We start from the raw sequence: 19,088 nt of genomic DNA on the forward strand, positions 1-19,088 counted from the left end.
CCAAAATTTATATCAATAAACTCTGTCTCTTTAAAGAAATTGCCTATTTTAAAAAGTATTAACTTTATGTTGTGACTCTCTATACTCTTTTTCTTCTTTCTTCCACGCCTATGTACATTTATCCATCAGTGTGACTCATCTGGCTCTGTCATTATTGCATACTGTAATTCTTCACTGTCCAGGAGCGCTTTTTTAAAATGTTAAGTGATTCTTGAAACTTAAGCTGCAGTATTACTACAGTATACATGGTACTTCTTGCTTGCTTCACACAGTGCTGCATAGGTGTGCTCCTTGCTGCCTCTGAGAAGCATGTACGTTGCCCCATTCTCAGGCACACAGCCAGTCTATGCTGCCATTAAGCAAGCTGCAGCAATCTGCTCACAAACCCCATTCCAATGCTCTGTAGCCTGACCTCCTGCCTGACAGAGTCAGAGTTTGTGATGGCAGCATGGCCCAGAAAGCCACCATTTCAAAAAGGCATGGCTTTTTTCCTGCTACAGGTGAGTCAGGAACACTTCTCTTAAAGGAGACGCAGCATGCTACCTGTAAACAGCAAAAAGTTGTGTTAAACTTTGTATTCTTGTGCCTAGAATTAAGGTCTCTCGGGTTTTTAAGTGATTTTAGTTTGTCACATAGGCACCAATCTGTTGTAGGGGTCTGCTTGTTCATTCTGGCCACGCAGAACTAAAATAATCACACAGAAACCATATTTTCTGCAATACTGTTTGACCAATAGCTTAAGCATATTTGTGGCTAAACTCATATTCTATATGAACCCATCTCTATGATTCTGTATATGGCTAAAGATCCCAGCATCTTTCTCAGGCAGTAGATCCATGGCTTCTCTCTGACTCCACCCTTTTTCCTCCAAGCATTCAGCCTAGCTTTCCTCACCTACCTCCATTCCCTGTGTAGGCCCAAGAGAGTTTCATTATTCATTAACAAATCATATTCAAAGTTTACAGAGGGGATTCAAAATCACCTATCTGCCATATCCTCTTCAGTCTATGCAGATTTGTCCTGTATCTGTCATCTTCAATATTTTGTGTTCTCCAGGGCATTCCAGGCTTCACTTAAGTACATGACACAGAGGCTTCATAAGGTCACTCAGCACAGACACCCGGACATAAGCCTGGTTTCAGAGCCTCGCTATAAACATGCAAGTTATAAAATACGTCCCCTTTCCTAGGTTATGATTCATGAATCAAATTCAGCATCACATAGACAACACTGCTAGGTTTAGCCATAAAATTTGGGGAACACTCAACCACTTGAGTATATTTGAGAATCTTTGATTGTTCGCTGCTTTTGGTTCAAAGAGTTTTAGGCCTCTTTACCTTTCACCTTTTGGGAACGCGGCTGTGTGGGGTTTTGCCCAGGATGCATGCTTCCCTTTCTTCTTCAGAGGATCAGGCAGCTCTTGAATAACTCTAAGGCTTTCATCACAAGCCTTGGCTCCAACATTATTTCCCCATTGTCCCTTTCTCCTCAGACTGCACATACTGGATTGAGGTTTGTCCCTCTTGCTCCTTTTCTTTGCACACCTCCAAGGAGACAATAGAGATAACATGACAGACTCAGTATTTGAGTGTCTTGAAACCTTCTCCACCACGGAAATTCATCCACTGCTTTTAACTTACTCCAGGCGAGAACCTAAGAGGAAGAGAGAAAGTAGCTAATGTATCCCAAGACTGGCCACTGTCTCACTTAAACTGGGCCTCCAACATTGTCACAGCCCTGAGTACCACTGTCTTACAACTCCTGCAAGGAAGGTCCATAATTCTCAACCTACAGCATTCAACAGATTTTCCTGTACAAAATCCTAAAGGTGTCCACATTCTCCTGAAGAAACATATGGTCAGGGCTTATACAGCAACAGCCAACTTCTTGGCACCAGAATCTACATTAATTTCTTTCCTAATGCTGCAGCAAGACACAAGAACCAAGGCAACTTTGATAGTTTCATTGGCCTTGAAGTTTCAGAGAGTCAGAGGTCCTGACGGCAGGGCAAAGGAATGGCCGTGAGAATGGCTGAGGGTTCACATCTCCAACCACAAGCAGGAGGCAATGAGCTCCATGACCAACACAGGAGACTTTTAAAACCTTAATACTGGACTGTAGCATGGATTCTAGTTGGTCTTAATGAATAAAATCTGCGGTCAGATGACAGGATTTAATGCTGAAGATCAGAGAAGCACTGTCGCCAGCTACTAGTGAGTTCCCGTCTCTACCAATGTTCAGACCAAAATGGCAATTCTGTCCTCAGACTGCAACCTCAGACTGACCTAGCTCCGGTCTCTTTCTGCCTTATATTCCTCTCTCCACCCAGTCATTCCACTCCTGTCTCCCCTTCCTAGTGCTGAAATTAAAGGCATGGGATCCCAAGGCGGGGATCACCTTTCTGTGAGCACTGTTTTCTTTTTGACAGGTTCCATCTATTGTAGTCCATTGGGGCCTTGGTCTAAGAGATCCTCCTGTGGCTGTCTCCCAAGTCCTGGGACTAAAGGTGTGTGCAAATACTTCCTGAGCCTAGTTGCTTAGTTCTGCACTCTGAACTTCAGGCAAGCTTTATTTATTAAAATGTAAACAAAATATCACTATATTTGACCCAGGGCAAACCATCCTTCATCAATGCTACACTTCCTAATCCTTTTCAAAAAGGTCTACCCACATGGGACCAAGAACCGCATTACTCTATGAATGCCATGCTCCTTCACACCACCTGAGGGCACTACTTCTCCCTCATTGAATCTCAACCTTGTGAATATCCTGGCCACTCATGAAATACTTTGCTTTTCCACAGGAAAATTTTACCTTTTGGGTTGTACTAAGTGTTTACTCGTGGTGTGAATATTGCTAGTGCCCTTTTCTGTTACTCAGAAACTTCCCATCCTGGGGTCCTTTCTGATCCGGAATTGTATAGATGACCTGAGACCCACAGGCTACCACAACATGGTTGGGGAACAGTCTCTTCCAAATGAGGGAAAGTAAACACTCTCCTGGATAGGTTTGAAATCCCAAACACACCTATCAATGGATAGAAACAGCCTGCAATCTCAGTGTTGCACAAAGGCACACACAAACATTGTTCTCTCACGTAGGCAGTCCTTTGGAAAATAAGATGTGTCAGAAACAATTTCAGCCTATAAACATACTGGACCAATATAGCAGTACCTCAAACACACATTTTAACCCTGATGTACATGGTTAACCATACCTTAGTCCGTATGTGGGAACTTGAGTTCACACTCTGCCATGATTGTTCCCTTGGCACAGAGGGGTGGGGAGTCTCAGGAAGCATGAGTCCTCTCTGGGATTTGTTCACCTATGTGGTCGCTGTTGTGTTTCTTTAATTCAATAACATTCCTCAGTCTCAGCACAGTGGGAGAGTTTAAAGAAGTACTTTATTACAGGATGCTTTCCGTTGTCGATTTAGGAAAGTCTTCTGTATAGCAGGATATGTGTGTGTGCTACTGTGATACCATTGAGCTCCTTGCCTTGGAGTTGATAAGGTTTAAGGACACGGAGGACCCCAATGTCAGGGGATGATCTGCTCAGTCCAGTTCTTGCTCCTGGTGTCCAGGTGCTTTGTAGTTAAAGTCAGTGTGGTTTCCTTGAGAAGGCCGTCCCTGGGGGGAAAGTGAAGAAGAAGATCTGGACCCTCTGGTTGCTATGCCCAGACTAAGTTCATGGCAGAGCACGAGCCACTCTATTAGACCCTCCTGGCATTTCTGGGTGTTCTAAGAATTTTTAAGAAAGAGGAACAAAAATCACTTTCAAATTTAACAAGGAAACACATTGACCACTTTTTTTGAGATCCTTTACCCTCAGGTGCCTAGCCCTGCTCTCTGTCCTGCATGCAACAAGGCCACTGTGTGGGTCATACAGGTAGTATGGTTTGTTTAACCCTATCCTGGTCTCTCACACCCTTCAACTGACAGTTAGCTGTCTATAATGCATGTCTTGTGGTGTTCCTCCCAGATTCTAATGCAATTGTCCTTTGGCTTCCTTTTGAATATCTATCTATCCATCCATCCACCCATATATGTTTACGCCTATATAGATATAGATATTAAGGAAAGTAAGGACTTGAGGAAGAATGCCCTTATTTTCCCAGAAACAGGAGATAATCTTTGTAGGAAATCCAGCTGAGAATCAGAGCACAGCTCTGAGACTTCTTGAATCAGCTCTACTTGAGCCAGTGAAATTCCAGTGTGAGATCAGGAATAATAAAAAAATGGTGTTCGTCATTCATGCTAGACCCTCACGACAAGAAGCCATCTGGTAGGACACTGAGTACCTCGGGAACAACTACAGGAAAGGATATCCAACCTTCCTGTCTTCACATGTCAGACCATGTGGGCTGCAGAGACCAAGGCTCTCCCCTGCTCCTCCCCGATACATCACCAAATGATACCTGATAGAGCCAGCTGAATCTCAGAAGTTCACTTTTCAGGTCAGAAGAGTGTTGCCAGCAATGCTCGACACACCCACGGATTTCTGCTGTTCTCAACCCTGGCCAAAAGGCTGCTTTTGCAGCGGGTAGTGGTGAATGCAGGGAATCATCCCTGGTCAAACTGTCAAAAATAAACGGCCCTTGGGATGGCAGCCCTAACTGAGACATACACCCAAAGCTCACGGAACATCACATTAGTCGTGGCAGAAAGAATGTAAGAAGAGGAGGATGGGGACTAATGCTGGGGAATGGTGTCTTCGGCACATGACATTTGGCCACAGAACCCATGAGTTCACAACAACTGTGACAAGACCTACACAAGATCAAGCCAGTCAGTTTTCCAGCAACTGCGTGGAGGGAGGAGGCTCAAAAGGCCAGTGTCTTTACAGAAAAGCTATTGTAGTTGATGGATGTTGGGAGATTGTAGAGCCATTCTGTAGAGCTAACTACAGAGTTGTTAGCTCTGGCCGAGAAACTGTTTCTCTCCATTTGGTGTTTGTGTTTACTTTTTAAATTACCGAGTAAAGCATCAGAATAAATTATGACTCTTTATCACGTAGATTGTCTTTGTAGTTTCTCTGGACTCCTCTTATCCTTACTGGCTCTACTGTCTCCCTCCTGCAGCCTTACACCCTTTCACCCCATAAGACACCTATCTGCCTTCAGGTCTCATGTGTTTATCATTTCCCCACCAATTCTCCCTCAAGATCTCTATCACCCTCTGTGGATCGTCCCTAAAGTCCCGATACTATTGCTTTGCACAGATATCTATAAAAGGAAAACGTAGCCATGAAGCACATTATTATCCCATCTGACTATATTAGTGCCAATATTTTCTCCTGGTAACACAATACCTTACACAGCAGGTAAAAGTCAAGCAACAAGGCCCTGAAGTGAAAACTGTGTGTACACAGAGACTGGAAATTAAATTGATAATAGTTAAATCAGCAATCACAAAATTGGGAACCAGAACCTATGCAGCTTAACAAAGTTCAGTTTGTAGGAGGTTTTGCACAGAAGCAGTGTGGGATTCCTCTCTGTATGATGTGAATACCATTGGTTACTAAAGAAACTGGCTTGACCTATTGGTAGGGCAGCACTTAGGTAGGTGGTGAAAACTAAACTGAATTCTGGAAGCCAGGAGGCAGAATCAGAGAGAAATCATGTAACCACACTGGGACAGACATTAGAAACATTACCTGGCAAGCAGCCAAATAGCAATACATATATTACTAGAAATGGGTTAAATAAGATATAAATGTAGCCAATAAGAAGCACAAACAAGATTTCATCAAAATGACCCCACACACCTTCTATCAGCAGCAAACCAGAGATGACCTGGCCCCTCAAGAGATGCAGCATTAGGGAGAGTGGACCCTGCCCCCTCCTGGGCAAAACAGTAGAGCTGACAGTGTTGCTGGGGAGACAGGTGAGCAAACTGAGAATGTAATGGTGAGTGATCCAACCTGGCCTTTCATCTAAAATACAGTGTCATGGGCAAGGGACAGGAGCCCCCTCAGCACACCTCCAGGTCTGTGGAAGGTTGTGGAGATATCCATGTGGTCAGAAGACCAAAAGGGCTGGAGCTAAGCCTGCCTCTCACCAGCTGCAGCAGCCTGCAGAGAGGACCTTACACATCGTCTTAGCAACACAGTAGAGCCGGCCCTGGTGGAATTGGTTTGAGCGTGCTGGTCCTGGTGGTATAGGTTTGGGTGAGCTGGGCAGGAGCACAGAAGAAGAGGAGAAACAACCTCAAACCTTGCTGCTCACTGCATAAGGTGAGCTAGCTGGGGTATTGCTGGAAAGCTCTCCCTTGTTTTGAGGATGAGGGAGATCTAGTAGTCTGACCAACCCAGCAACCACCCAGACCCCAAAACATGGCTAAGTATTGGCTCATCCCATCATCCATACCCTCTGTGATGTGCTGGAGCAGGTGAAGGAACCAGCCCTGCACACCCAAAGTTACAGGACCTTCATGACAAGGACAACAACAGGATATTCAAGAGGATCTCTAGGGAGAGCTGCTGTCTATGGTGTAGCAAAAACCAGAGCCCTGGGACCAGACCAATGACTCATTGCCGTACACTCACAAGTGTATATGGACTAAATGTTTTACCGTTTGCCTCCCTGAGTCACTACAGCTTCCATGATTAGATATTCTTTTCCTTTCTTTCTTGATTCTTTTCTTGTAAATTTTGTTTTCTTTTTCTTCCTGGTAGGGGGATTTAGTAAGAATAGTGGGGAGACTGGAAGGGACAGTGATATGAGTGGGATGTTGATCCACGAAGCAAAATCTACAATGCAAAATTAAAAATGTTAAGTTGGGAACATAATATGAAATTGGACCTCGATTTCTGAAACAAACCTATTTCATAACTACAATACCCCTGGAAATGAGCACATCCATCAGAACAGAGACGATTATGTAGCCATCTCTGTGGGAAGACAGATGCTTTTCCACTGGAACAAATAGAATATACCTGTATCCTTTCAAGCTGTTTAATCTCCTAAACTTTTTTTTATTTGATTTCCCAATCTTCTCAGATTCTGCAAAGTGAAATAAAGTTTCTCCTACATCCCTCCAAATATACTACATTTATTTAGTTATTTAAATATTTGTCAACCTGTGTGTCTACGTGTCTGTGTGTATGCCCTTATTCATGCCTTGGGCTTCTCATGGTGCACATGTTCAACTCAGAATAAAGCACTAGGTAATGGTTTCATTTCTTAATAGCATGTGGGTCCCTACCATCAAGCCGAGGTTGTCATTTACAGTAAAGGCTTTGCGACCAACAGCTTCACTTGTGTATCATCTTGGAGACCCGAGGCTTCTTTTCCCAGCATCCCTCAGTGTTTGCCTAAGTACACTTGCATCCACACCACCACCAGACAATCCACGTTGCTCTCAGGTCAGTCATTTATATAGGCACTGGATGGGGGCCTGTTTGCCACCTGGAGAATTAATAGTTCTGAATGTAGCTGGTTTGTGGTGGACCAGACATTTAATCCCGCACTTGGATGGATCTCTGTGAGTATGAGGCTAGCCTGATCTACAAAGAGAGTTTCAGAATAGGCTCCAAAGGTACACAGAAAAACCCAGTCTCAAAAAAGCAAAATAAAGAAGATAAATATGAATATTATTATGGAGTGTAAAATTTCTCAGGATCAGTTCCCTACTGACAACAAAATTTCCTGGAAGGACAGCAGCTTACTCTGAACCTTCTGCAAGCCGACCTACTGATTAGAATTTCTGTAATAGTGGAGAGCTTGGGACACTGCAGCTCAGAGCACATTTCATCTTGGGATATCTTAGTCCCCCATGGTAGACATTCACAGACCAGCCCTGTGCCTGACCTCACATCCTGTGACTGGCCGGTGACTTGGAAATGTATTAACAAAACAATGGATGACAAAAATTTAGATTCTACCAGTGTTACTACATGGCATTTCAGGCCCATAGCACAGAATTCCCAACTTTTTTGCAATCTGTGGACTTATTTCTTCCAAGGTATTTTATAATGGCTTGGACCTTGTCTATTCTTTGTACTGACATTATAAAAACATGATAAGCTAGCGACCACTTCGGAACTTGGAATTAACGGTAACGCGAATTTAATATCAAAGGCTAAAATCACTCATATTTGGATGTAGAATGAACTAGATCCTGTCGGTTGGGAGGTGAGAGTTGTGTTTCTCTATGGAGTGACTTCTCCATCAACCTCAGTGGTAGAGTTAGGGAGTAGCCTCTTTTTATTATCTTCTTATTGAACTTTCCTTTATAAATGAATTGGACATCAGAATCCTGATGGCTTCAGTTGTGTGTATTTGTTTATTGTAATGTATATTTTCTACATTCTGAGTCATGTTTCCCTCATATGTTCACTTTCTATGAATATGTTTTATCTTCACTGTTGGCAGTGAACAGCTCAGATTTATGGCCCTGCTTTCCACTTTGAGAATTAAGAGTAGCTTCCCTCAGCTATGAACTACAAGTCATCCAAACCCAATCTTGAAGGCAAACTCTGTAGGAGCCCTTGTCCCAGTGACTGAGTCATGAGCAGATAATGCAAATAACCCTGGATGAGACCATACTCAAAAGAACTAACTGGTCAGATTTCCTGTTACTAAAGCTCTCACAGATTCAGTTGACAGCTTCTCTCCTTCCCAAACATGTCTTCTTCACTCGGGCACCTCTCTTGTTAGACCTTGGGTAAGGACTTTTGCTTTTGCCACGTTCATTCAGACCAAGGGACAATATTCTGAGTTGAGAGGTGGAGGTGAGAAGCAAATTTCTCACCCTGATCTGCCCTGTTCTGGAGACTTTGGAAAATCTGGGGGAAAGATGTTCACTGAAGTCGCCACATTTAGACAGGAAGACCTTGTGCCTGCAGGCCTGTGACAGATGGTTGGAACAGCAGTAACTCCAGGTGCAATCTAGGCAGCTGCAGGACAAAGTTTTTCTACTGACAAAGGTGACTGACTGGCTGGCCAAACCTCCTGCCTCAGGCCCTGCTTTCTGATTTGACCAAGAGCACACACCACGTCTCAGAAAACAGGGAACGGAAATGACCAAATGAGGTCCAAGACCAAATGAGGAAGCCTGACCATTGCCTGCAGTCTTAGAAAGGTGACGTTGTTATTAAAGACAATTGTCAACTGCCTAGAAGGTGGATACAGAAACAGAGATGCAGTAATTAACGATTGTGCCCCTCCCAGGCTCATGAAAGCAAACCTAGTTTGACAACTTCCCAAGTAACATCCTGATAATTAATTAAAATGCATTCTGTATACATGAACATGGGTGAAATTGATCACAGACGTGAAAGGCTGGGACACAATTTTTCTAAGCGCCCACTGAGCAAATGTCTGTGATAATTTTACCATGACCATAATAACAGACTTTGATGAAGCTCCCCAGGGAATGCTAAGACCCTCAGTCCCCCCTGCATTTCCTGATTCCAGAGAAAAGATGCTCAGAAGACCCTCTCTAAGGAAAGAATGGAGCAACTGAGTTCCTCTCTGGGAATTTTTCATAGTTTAACAGAAGATGGCAAGTTGGTAAATGGGAGGAAACTGAAACCTGAACAAGCGAAGTAGTCTTTTCTCCTTAAGGAGGAAAGAGGAGACATATCGTGGCCTGTACCTCTGGCAGAAGCCTTCCACCCCGTTAGAGGCCATGGATGCAACACAAGGACACATCATTCTACTGCATACCAGAAACCCACCTCAACATCAAAAGTAGGTATTGTCTCAGAATAAAGGGTTGGGAAAAGCTTTTCCAATCAAAAGCGCCTAACATGCAAGTGGGCATACCTATTCTAAAATCTCACAAAATACACGTCAAAGAAACATTAATCAAAAGAGATGGAGAAGGACATTTCATATACCTTAAAGGAAAAATCAACCCGGATGATATTTCAGTTCTGAACACATATGCCCCAAATGAAGGGCACCCACATGTGTAAAAGAAACATCACTAAAGCTTAAATCACACATACAATAATGTGAAACTTCAACACTCCACTCTCACCAACAGACAGGTCATTCACACAGAACTAAAGAGAGATATAATTGAACTAACAAATGGTATTAGTAAAATGGACCTACTGGATATCTACAGAACATTTCACCTGCACATAAAAGTATATTCCTTTTTCTCAGCACCTCATTGAGCCTTCTCCATAATCAATCACATACTCACTCACAAAGCAAGTCTCAACAGATACAAGACATCTGAAATTACCTCTGTAACGCATCAGACAACCATGGATTAAAGCTGGCTTTCAACAACAACAGAAACAATAGAAAGCCTGCGAACTCAGGGAAACTGAACAGCTCTCTACTGACATACAACCCAGTCAATGAAGAAATATGAAAGAAATGAAAGACTTCCTAGAATTCAATGTAAATGAAAGTACAACTTACCCAAATTCATGGGACACAATAAATATGGTGCTAAGAGGAACATTCATAGCACTAAGTGCCTGCATAAAGAAATGAGAGAATTCTCATACCAGTGACTTCATAGTACACATGAAAGTTCTAGAACAAAAGAAGTAGCCACACTCAAGAGGAGCAGACAGAGGAAATAATCAAAATCAGGGCTGAAATAAACAGAATAGAAACAATGAAGGCAATGCAAAGAATCAATTAAACAAAAGTTGGTTCTTTGAAAAATCAACAAGAAAGACAAACACTAACTAAGTAGTGTTTAGACAAGTACTAACTAAAACACATGGAGATATCCACGTTAACAACATCAAAAATGAAAATAGTCATAACGACAGAAACTGAGGAAATTCAAAGAGCCATCAAGTCATTCTTCAAAAATTGTACTACACAAAATTGGAAAATCTGAAAGAAATAGACAATTTTCTCTGTGTAAACCTCTCACCAACTTTAAACCAACCTCAGATAAGTAATTTAAATAGACCTATAAACCTCAAGGAATAGAAGCAGCATTTAAAAATCTACCAACTAAAAAGTGCCAGGGTCAGATGGTTTCAGCGCAGAAGACTTCGAGGTTATTAAAGGAACGCAAAAACCAATACTCCTCAAATTATTCCAAAAATGAAACAAAAGGGATAGCTCCATATTTATTTTATGAGGTCATTGTCACTGTTATACCCAAACCACACAAAGACTGAACAAAAAGAGAATTACAGACCAATCTTCTTTATGAATATAGATGCAGAGAAATAGTACAAAAATAAGTGCTTACAAAAAGAAGACATTGGCAGAAGAATCCCTGTGAGTTCAAGGCTACCCTGGTTTACAAAAGGTCAATGCAGAAACCAATCCAGGTGGTGACAGCCTACACCTAAATCCCAGTACGAGGGAGTCACATGTCTTTAGACCAATCAATAGAGGAAATATAAACTGAGAGGACATAAAGGCTTAGTCTGTTCAGGCTGTACTTGCTCAGCCATGGTAGTTGTAAGACTTCATTAGTGGTTTGGCTGCTTTGCTTTTCTGGTGTTCAGGTTGAGCCCCAATATCTGCTCTGGGTTTTTATTATTTGTGCTACAAACACACCATCATGATAAAAGTCTTGAAGAGAACAGGGATATAAGTGATATCCCTAACTATGATAAAAACAATATACAGCTAGCCAACAGACAATATCCAATTAAATGGAAAGAAACTTAAAACAACTCCACTAAAATCAGGAACAAGACAAATCTGTGTACTCTGTCTATATCTATTCAATATACTGTTTGAAGTTCTAGCTAGACCAATAAGACAACTAAACAGACACAACTAGACAGGAAGAATTCAGCACATGCCTATTTGCAGATGATAAAATATTCAATACAATCTTTTCCCAAAATTCCAGAAGGTACCTCCTACAGCTGCTTAACACCCTTAGTGATGTGGTTGGATACTTGATTAACTCAAAAAAATCAGTAGCCTTCCTATATACAAAGATAAATGGCCTGAGAAAGAAGTCAGTGAAAAAAGACTCTTTGCAATAGTCAGAAATAACATTAAATATTTTGGGGTAACTCTAACCAAGCAAGTGAAAGACCTGTATGACAAGAACTTCAAATCATTGATGAAATATGCTGGAGAAGATTCCAGAAGTTGGAAAAATCTTCCATGATTATGGCCATCTTAGCAAAAATAAAAAAAACCCCTACAGATTCAATGTCATCTCCATTATAATCTCAACATAATTCCTTACAGAACTTAAAAGAACAATACTCAAAAACATATAGATAAACAAAAAAAATCCAAGTTAACTTAAACAATCATGAACAATATAAGAACTCCCCCAGCTCCATCCAATCCTCCCATTCTTCCTTCTCTCTCCCTCTCTCCCCTTCCCCCCACCCCAGCCCTATGCTCCCAACTTTTGCCTGGCGACCTTATCTCCTTCTTATTTCCAGGAAGATCTGTATATATTTTCTTTGGGTTCACCTTATTACTTAGCGTCTCGAGGGTCACAAAATACAGGTTCAATGTCCTTTGTTTATGGCTAGAATCCACCAATAAGTGAGTACATACCATAATCATCTTTTTGCATCTGCGTTATTTCAGTAAGGATAGTGTTTTCTATTTCCATCCATTTCATGCAAAACTCAAGATGTCATTATTTATTACTGCCGAGTTGTACTTTAATGTGTAGATGTGCCACACTTTCTTTATCTATTCTTCCATTGAGAGTCATCTAGGTTGTTTCCAAGTTCTGGCTATTACAAATAATGCTGCTAAGATCATAGTTGAGTAAATGCGTTTGTAGTATGAGTGGACAGTTCTTGGGTACTGCTGGATCCTGAGGTCGTTTGACTCCAAGTTTTCTGAGAAACTGCCACACTGATTTCCAAAGTGGTTATACAAGTTTGCATTTCCACCAGCAATGAATGAGTGTTCCCCTTACTCCCCATCCTCTCCAGCATAGGTTATCACTGATGTTTTTGATTTTAACCATTCTGACAGGTGTAAGATGGTATCTCACAGTTGTTTTGATTTGAAATTCCCTGATAGCTAAGGAAGTTGAACATGTCCTTAAGTTTCTTGTGGCCATTTGAAAGTCCTCTGCTGAGAATTCTCTATTCAGTTCAGTACCCAATTTTTAATGGGGTTATTTAGGACTTTAATGTCTAGTTTCCTGAGTTCTTTATATTTTTTGAAGATCACACCTTTGTCTGATGTGGGGTTGGTTAAGATCTTCTCCCATTCAGTAGGTTGCCTTTTTGTCTTAATGGACTGTGTCCTTTGCTTTACAGAAGCTTCTCATTTCCAGGAGGTCCCATTTATTCATTGTTGCTCTTATTGTCTGTGCTACTGCGGTTATACGTAGGAAGTGGTCTCCTGTGCCCATGTACTGCAGGCAACTTCCCACTTTTACTTCTATCAGGTTCAGTGTGGTCAGATTTATATTGAGATCTTTAACTCATTTGAACTTGAGTTTTGGGCATATCCCCATTTAAATGTAAAAGAAACATTTACAAACAATATTTAGGAACATGGGCATGGTTTTTCACCAAACTACTTCATGCTGTTTATTGGGCAAAGTAAGTTTCTCAGGGATGTGTTCATAGCAACCACTCAGGTGGTCAGGGTCCATCAAACCACACCAGTCTGGAAGCAATCCACAGGTTCTCATCCTCTGTGGAAACAAGAGGCAACATATCCTTAGACCCAAATTTGGAAGTAATGATAGTTTATAATGTACATGCTGGTTTCACTTAGCAGCCCATACAGTGAAATGTCTCTCTGTACTTAGCTCATTCACAATCAAAATATTCAAAAATAACACAATATTATACATAATTGAAGCTCCCTGTGAATTTTCCATTTTTACATGACTTATTTTTCTTTATTTCTTTTAATGTATGATTATCTGTTTTCTGTCTCTTTAAAGACTTTACCAATTTAAAAAAAGCATTAACTTTATGACTCTCTATACTCTTTTTCTTCTCTCATCAAAGCCTACGTACATTTATCCAACATTATGACTCATCTGGCTTTGCCTTTATTGCATACTGTAATTCGTTATTCTCCAGGAGTCCTTTTTTAAACTGCTAAGTGCTTCTTGAAACTTAAGCTGCAGCATTGCTACAGTATATATGGTACTTCCTGATTGCTTCACCCTGTCCAGCATGGCAAAGCTGTTTGCTGCCTCTGAGAACCATGTACATTGCCCTATTCTCACACAGCCAGTCCATGCTGCCATTAAGCAAGCTGCAGCAGTCTGCTCACAAGTCCAATTCAAATGTTTTGTAGCCTGATTGAAAGAGTCAGAGTTTGTGCTGTTATCATGGCCCAGAAAGTCGCCATCTTAAAATAGCATGACTTTTTTCCTGCTACAGCTGAGTCAGGAAAACCTCTCTTATAGGAGCTGCTGCATGCCACCAGTAAACAGCAAAATTTGTGTTAAAAATTTTATTTTTGTTTTTAGAATTAAACTCTCTCAGGTTTTCACATGGATTTTAGTTTGCCACATTGGCCCCAATCTGTTGTAGGGGTTTGCTTGTTTGTTCTGGCTGCCCAAAACCGAAATAATCACACAGTAGCTGTACTGTTTGCAATTCTGTTTGGCGAATAGCTTAAGCATATTTCTGGCTAAACTCATATCCTAAACTAAGCCACCTCTATTATTCTGTATATTGCCACATGGCTGTTGTTTACCAGCTAAATTTTCCAGCGTCTGTCTCAGGCAGCAGATCCATGGAATCTCTCTGATTCTGCAAAGTTTCTTTCAGCACTCAACCTAGCTTTCCCTGCCTACCTCTATTCCCAGGGCAGACCTAAGTCAGTTTCTTTATTCATTAACCAGTAGTATTTACAGTTTAGGAGGGGAATCCCACATTACCTGTCTGTTCTCACTTCTTGTTGGTTTGTCCTGTATCTGTCATATTCAAGATCTTGGGGTGCATTCCAGGCTTCACTTCAGTACATCACACAGAGTCTTCCCAAGGCCTCTCAGCAGGGACTCCCTGACATGAGCCTGGCTTCAGAGCCTTGCTATAAATATGCAAGTTATAAAATACTTCCCCTTTTCTAGTATATAATTCATGAATCAAATCCAGCATCACACAGACAACACTGCACAGCTTAGCCATAAAATTTGGGGAACACTCAACCACTTGAGTATATTTGAGAATCTTTGATTGCTTGCTGCTTTTTGATCCAAGAGTTTTAGGCCTCTTTACTTTTCACCTTTTGGGATCCCGGCTGTGTGGGGTTTTGCCCTGGATGCATGCTTCCCTTTATTCTTCAGTGGATCAGGCAACTCTTGAATAACTCTATGGCTTTCATCACAAGCCTTGGCTCCAACATTATTGCCCCATTGTCCCTTTCTCCTCAGACTGCACAAACTGTATTGAGTTTTGTCCCTCTTGCTCCTTTTCTTTGCACACCTCCAAGGAGACAATAGAGATAACATGACAGACTCAGTATTTGAGTGTCGTGAAACCTTCTCCACCACGGAAATGCATCCACTGCTTTTAACTTACTCCAGGTGAGAACCTAAGAGGAAGAGAGAAAGTAGCTAATGTACCCCAAGACTTGCCACTGTCTCACTTGAACTGGGCCTCCAACATTGTCACAGCCCTGAGTACCACTGTCTTACAACTCCTGCAAGGAAGGTCCATAATTCTCAACCTACAGCATTCAACAGATTTTCCTGTACAAAATCCTAAAGGTGTCCACATTCTCCTGAAGAAACATATGGTCAGGGCTTATACAGCAACAGCCAACTTCTTGGCACCAGAATCTACATTACTTTCTTTCCTAATGCTGCAGCAAGACACCAGAACCAAGGCAACTTTGATAGTTTCATTGGCCTTGAAGTTCCAGAGAGTCAGAGGTCCTGACAGCAGGGCAAAGGAATGGCCGTGAGAATGGCTGAGGGTTCACATCTCCAACCACAAGCAGGAGGCAATGAGCTCCATGACCAACATAGGAGTCTTTTAAAACCTTAATACTGGACTGTAGCATGGATTCTAGTTGGTCTTAATGAATAAAATCTGCGGTCAGATGACAGGATTTAATGCTGAAGATCAGAGAAGAATCTCTACCAATGCTCAGACCAAAATGGCAATTCTGTCCTCAGACTGCAACCTCAGCCTGTAACTGTGTCCACCAAACCTCAGACTGACCTAGCTCTGGTCACTTTCTGCCTCATATTCCTGTCTCCACCCAGTCATTCCACTACCTAGTGCTGGGATTAAAGGCGTGGGATTCCAAGGCAGGGATCACCTTTCTGTGAGCACTGTTTTCTTTTTGACAGATTCCATCTACTGTAGTCCATTGGGGCCTTGGTCTAAGAGATCCTCCTGTGTCTGTCTCCCAAGTCCTGGGACTAAAGGTGTGTGCAAATACTCCCTGAGCTTAGTTGCTTAGTTCTGCACTCTGAACTTCAGGAACGCTTTATTTATTAAAACGTAAATGAAATATCACAACACTTGATCCAGAGCAAACCATTCTTCATCAATGCTACACTTCCTAATCCTTTTCAAAAAGGTCTACCCACATGGGACCAAGAACCGCAGTACTCTATGATGACCATGCTCCTTCACACCACCTGAGGGCACAACTTCTCCCTCATTGAATCTCAACCTTCTGAATATCCTGGCCACTCATGAAATACTTTGCTATTTCACAGGGAAATTTTACCTTGTGGGTTGTACTCAGCATTTACTCGTGGTGTTAATGTTGCTAGTGCCCTTTTATTACTCAGGAACTTTCCATCCTGGGGTCCTTACTGATCCAGAATTTTATAGATGACCTGAGACTCACAGGCTACCACAACATGGCTGGGGACCAGTCTCTCCCAAATGAGAGGAACTGAACACAGTCCTGGGTAAGTTTCAAATCCAAGACATACCCCATATGGTCAGAAACAGCCTGTAATCTCAGTGTTGCACAAAGGCACACACAAACAGTGTTCTCTCAGGTAGGCCAGTCCTTTGGAAAATAAGATGTGTCAGAACCAAATCCAGTCTAGAAACACACCAGACAAATATAGCAGTACCTTAATCACACATTTTAACTCTGATGTACATGGTTAACCATACCTCAGTCCGTGGGTGGGAACTTGAATTCACAATCTGCCATCATTGTCCCCTTGGCACAGAGCTGGTGGGGAGGCTCAGGAAGCATGAGTCTTCTCTGGAATTTGTTCACCTTTGTGGTCGCTGTTGTGTTTCTTTATTTCAGTAACATTCCCCAGTCTGAGCACAGAGGGAGAGTTTGAAAGAAGTACTTTATTACAGGATACTTCCGATAGACGATTTAGGAAAGGCTTCTGTACAGCAGGATGTGTGTGTGCTACTGTGATACCACTGAGCTCCTTGTCTTGGAGGTGATAAGGGTGAAGGATGTGGAGGACCCCAAGGTCAGGGTATGATCTGCTCAGTCCAGTTCTTGCTCCTGGTGTCCAGGTACTTTGTAGTTTCAGTCAGTGTGGTTTCCTTGAGAAGGCCGTCCTTGAGGGGAAAGTGAGGAGGAAGATCTGGACTCCCTGGTTGCTATGCCTAGATTCAGTTCATGGCAGAGCAAGAGCCATTCCATTAGACCCTCCTGGCATTTCTGGGCTCTAGGATGTTTGAAGAAAGAGACCAAAAAACCATATTCAATTTTACCAAGGAAAGACACTGACCACTTTTCTTGAGCTCCTTGTACCCTCAAGTGCCTATCCTCTCTCTGTCCTGCCAGCCTCAAGTCCCCTGTGTGGAGCATACAGGTGGTATCCTTTGTTTACCCCTATCCTGGTCTCTAGTGTCTCCCATCTGACAGTTAGCTGTCTTACTGCATGTCCTGTGGTTTTCCTCCCAGATGCTAATACAATTGTGCTTTGACTTCCTTCTCAGAGAAGAAAGTCTATCTATCTATCTATCTATCTATCTATCTATCTATCTATCTATCATTTATCTAGCTAGCTAGGTATCCATCTATATCTATCTATCTCTCTATCTCTCTATCTCTCTATCTCTCTATCTATCCATCCATCCATCCATCTATCCATCCATTTATATCTATCTATCTTTCCATCCATCTATATCTATCTATCTATCTATCTATCTATCTATCTATCTATTATCTATTAACTATCTATGTATAGATATCGATAATAAGGAGAGTCAGGACTCAAAAGAAGAAGCCCTTATTTTCCCAGAAACAGGAGATAATCTTTGTAGGAAATCAAGCTGAGGATCAGAGCCCATCTCTGAGACTTCTTGAATCACCGCTGCTAGAGCCAGTGAAATTCCAGTGTGAGATCAGGAGTAATAAGGAAATGGTGTTCCTCACTCACGCTAGACACTCAGGACAAGAAGCCATCTGTTGGGACCCTGAGTACCTCGGGAACAACTACAGGAAAGGATTTCCAACCTTCCTGTCTTCACATACCAGACCATGTGGGCTGCAGAGACCAAGGCTCTCACCTGCCCCTCCCCGACACATCACCAAGTGGTACCTGATAGAGCCAGCTGAATCTCAGAAGTTCACTTCTCAGGTCAGAGGAGCTGTGCCAGCAATGCTCCACACACCCACGGATTTCTGCTGTTCTCAACCCTGGCCAAAAGGCTGCTTTTGCAGGGGGTAGTGGTGAATGCAGAGAGTCATCCCCCATCAAACTGAATGTGTTTATCATTCACCTGTCCTGCCTGCCTCAGGGTCTCTATTTCCTTCTGTGGACCCCACTTTTAGTCCAGATACTATTTCTTCATACAGGTATCTCTAGAGAAAAGCCCTAGCCATGAAGGACATTTTTGTTACATCTGACTATATTAGTACCAAGATTTTCTCCTGTTAACACAATACAGTTCTCAGCAGGTCCAAATTCAAGCAACGAGGCCCTGAAGGTAATATTGTGTCTACACGCAGGACTGCGATTTAAATTAGAGCAGCAGTCACAAAATGGGAACCAGAACCTATGCAGCTTAAAGGAGTTCAGTTTGTACCAGGCCTTGCACAGAAGAGAAAAGCCAAAAGATCCACAAGTCTGAGTATGTGTGAAAGCTTGCTAGTAACCTGAGTGCTGATCACCCTCAGAAGGGAAGATTCTTTGGATGTTTGGTGTACCTGATGCAAAAGGGTTTCTGTGTTGCTAGTGGAAAGGACACTTGCGACAGAAAACAGGCTGGGACAATCTGAGATCCTGTCTCTGATAACAACACCCCCT

At 42.2% G+C, this 19,088-nt stretch overlaps 1 long non-coding RNA gene across 1 annotated transcript; it reads right to left on the reverse strand.

The window, feature by feature from the left end:
- Nucleotides 1-577: 577 nt before the first annotated feature.
- Nucleotides 578-15,417, reverse strand: LOC148117408 (uncharacterized). Its single transcript, XR_015737089.1, has 4 exons — nucleotides 14,775-15,417; nucleotides 12,464-13,568; nucleotides 3,218-3,629; nucleotides 578-1,544 (listed from the first exon to the last, which is right to left on the reverse strand). It is a non-coding gene; the product is annotated as an uncharacterized LOC148117408 (long non-coding RNA).
- Between the last annotated feature and the right edge of the window lie 3,671 nt (nucleotides 15,418-19,088).

This window comes from Myodes glareolus, chromosome X (genome assembly GCF_982192425.1).
Source record: "Myodes glareolus chromosome X, mMyoGla1.1, whole genome shotgun sequence".
In the NCBI taxonomy this organism is placed as follows: domain Eukaryota; kingdom Metazoa; phylum Chordata; class Mammalia; order Rodentia; family Cricetidae; genus Myodes; species Myodes glareolus.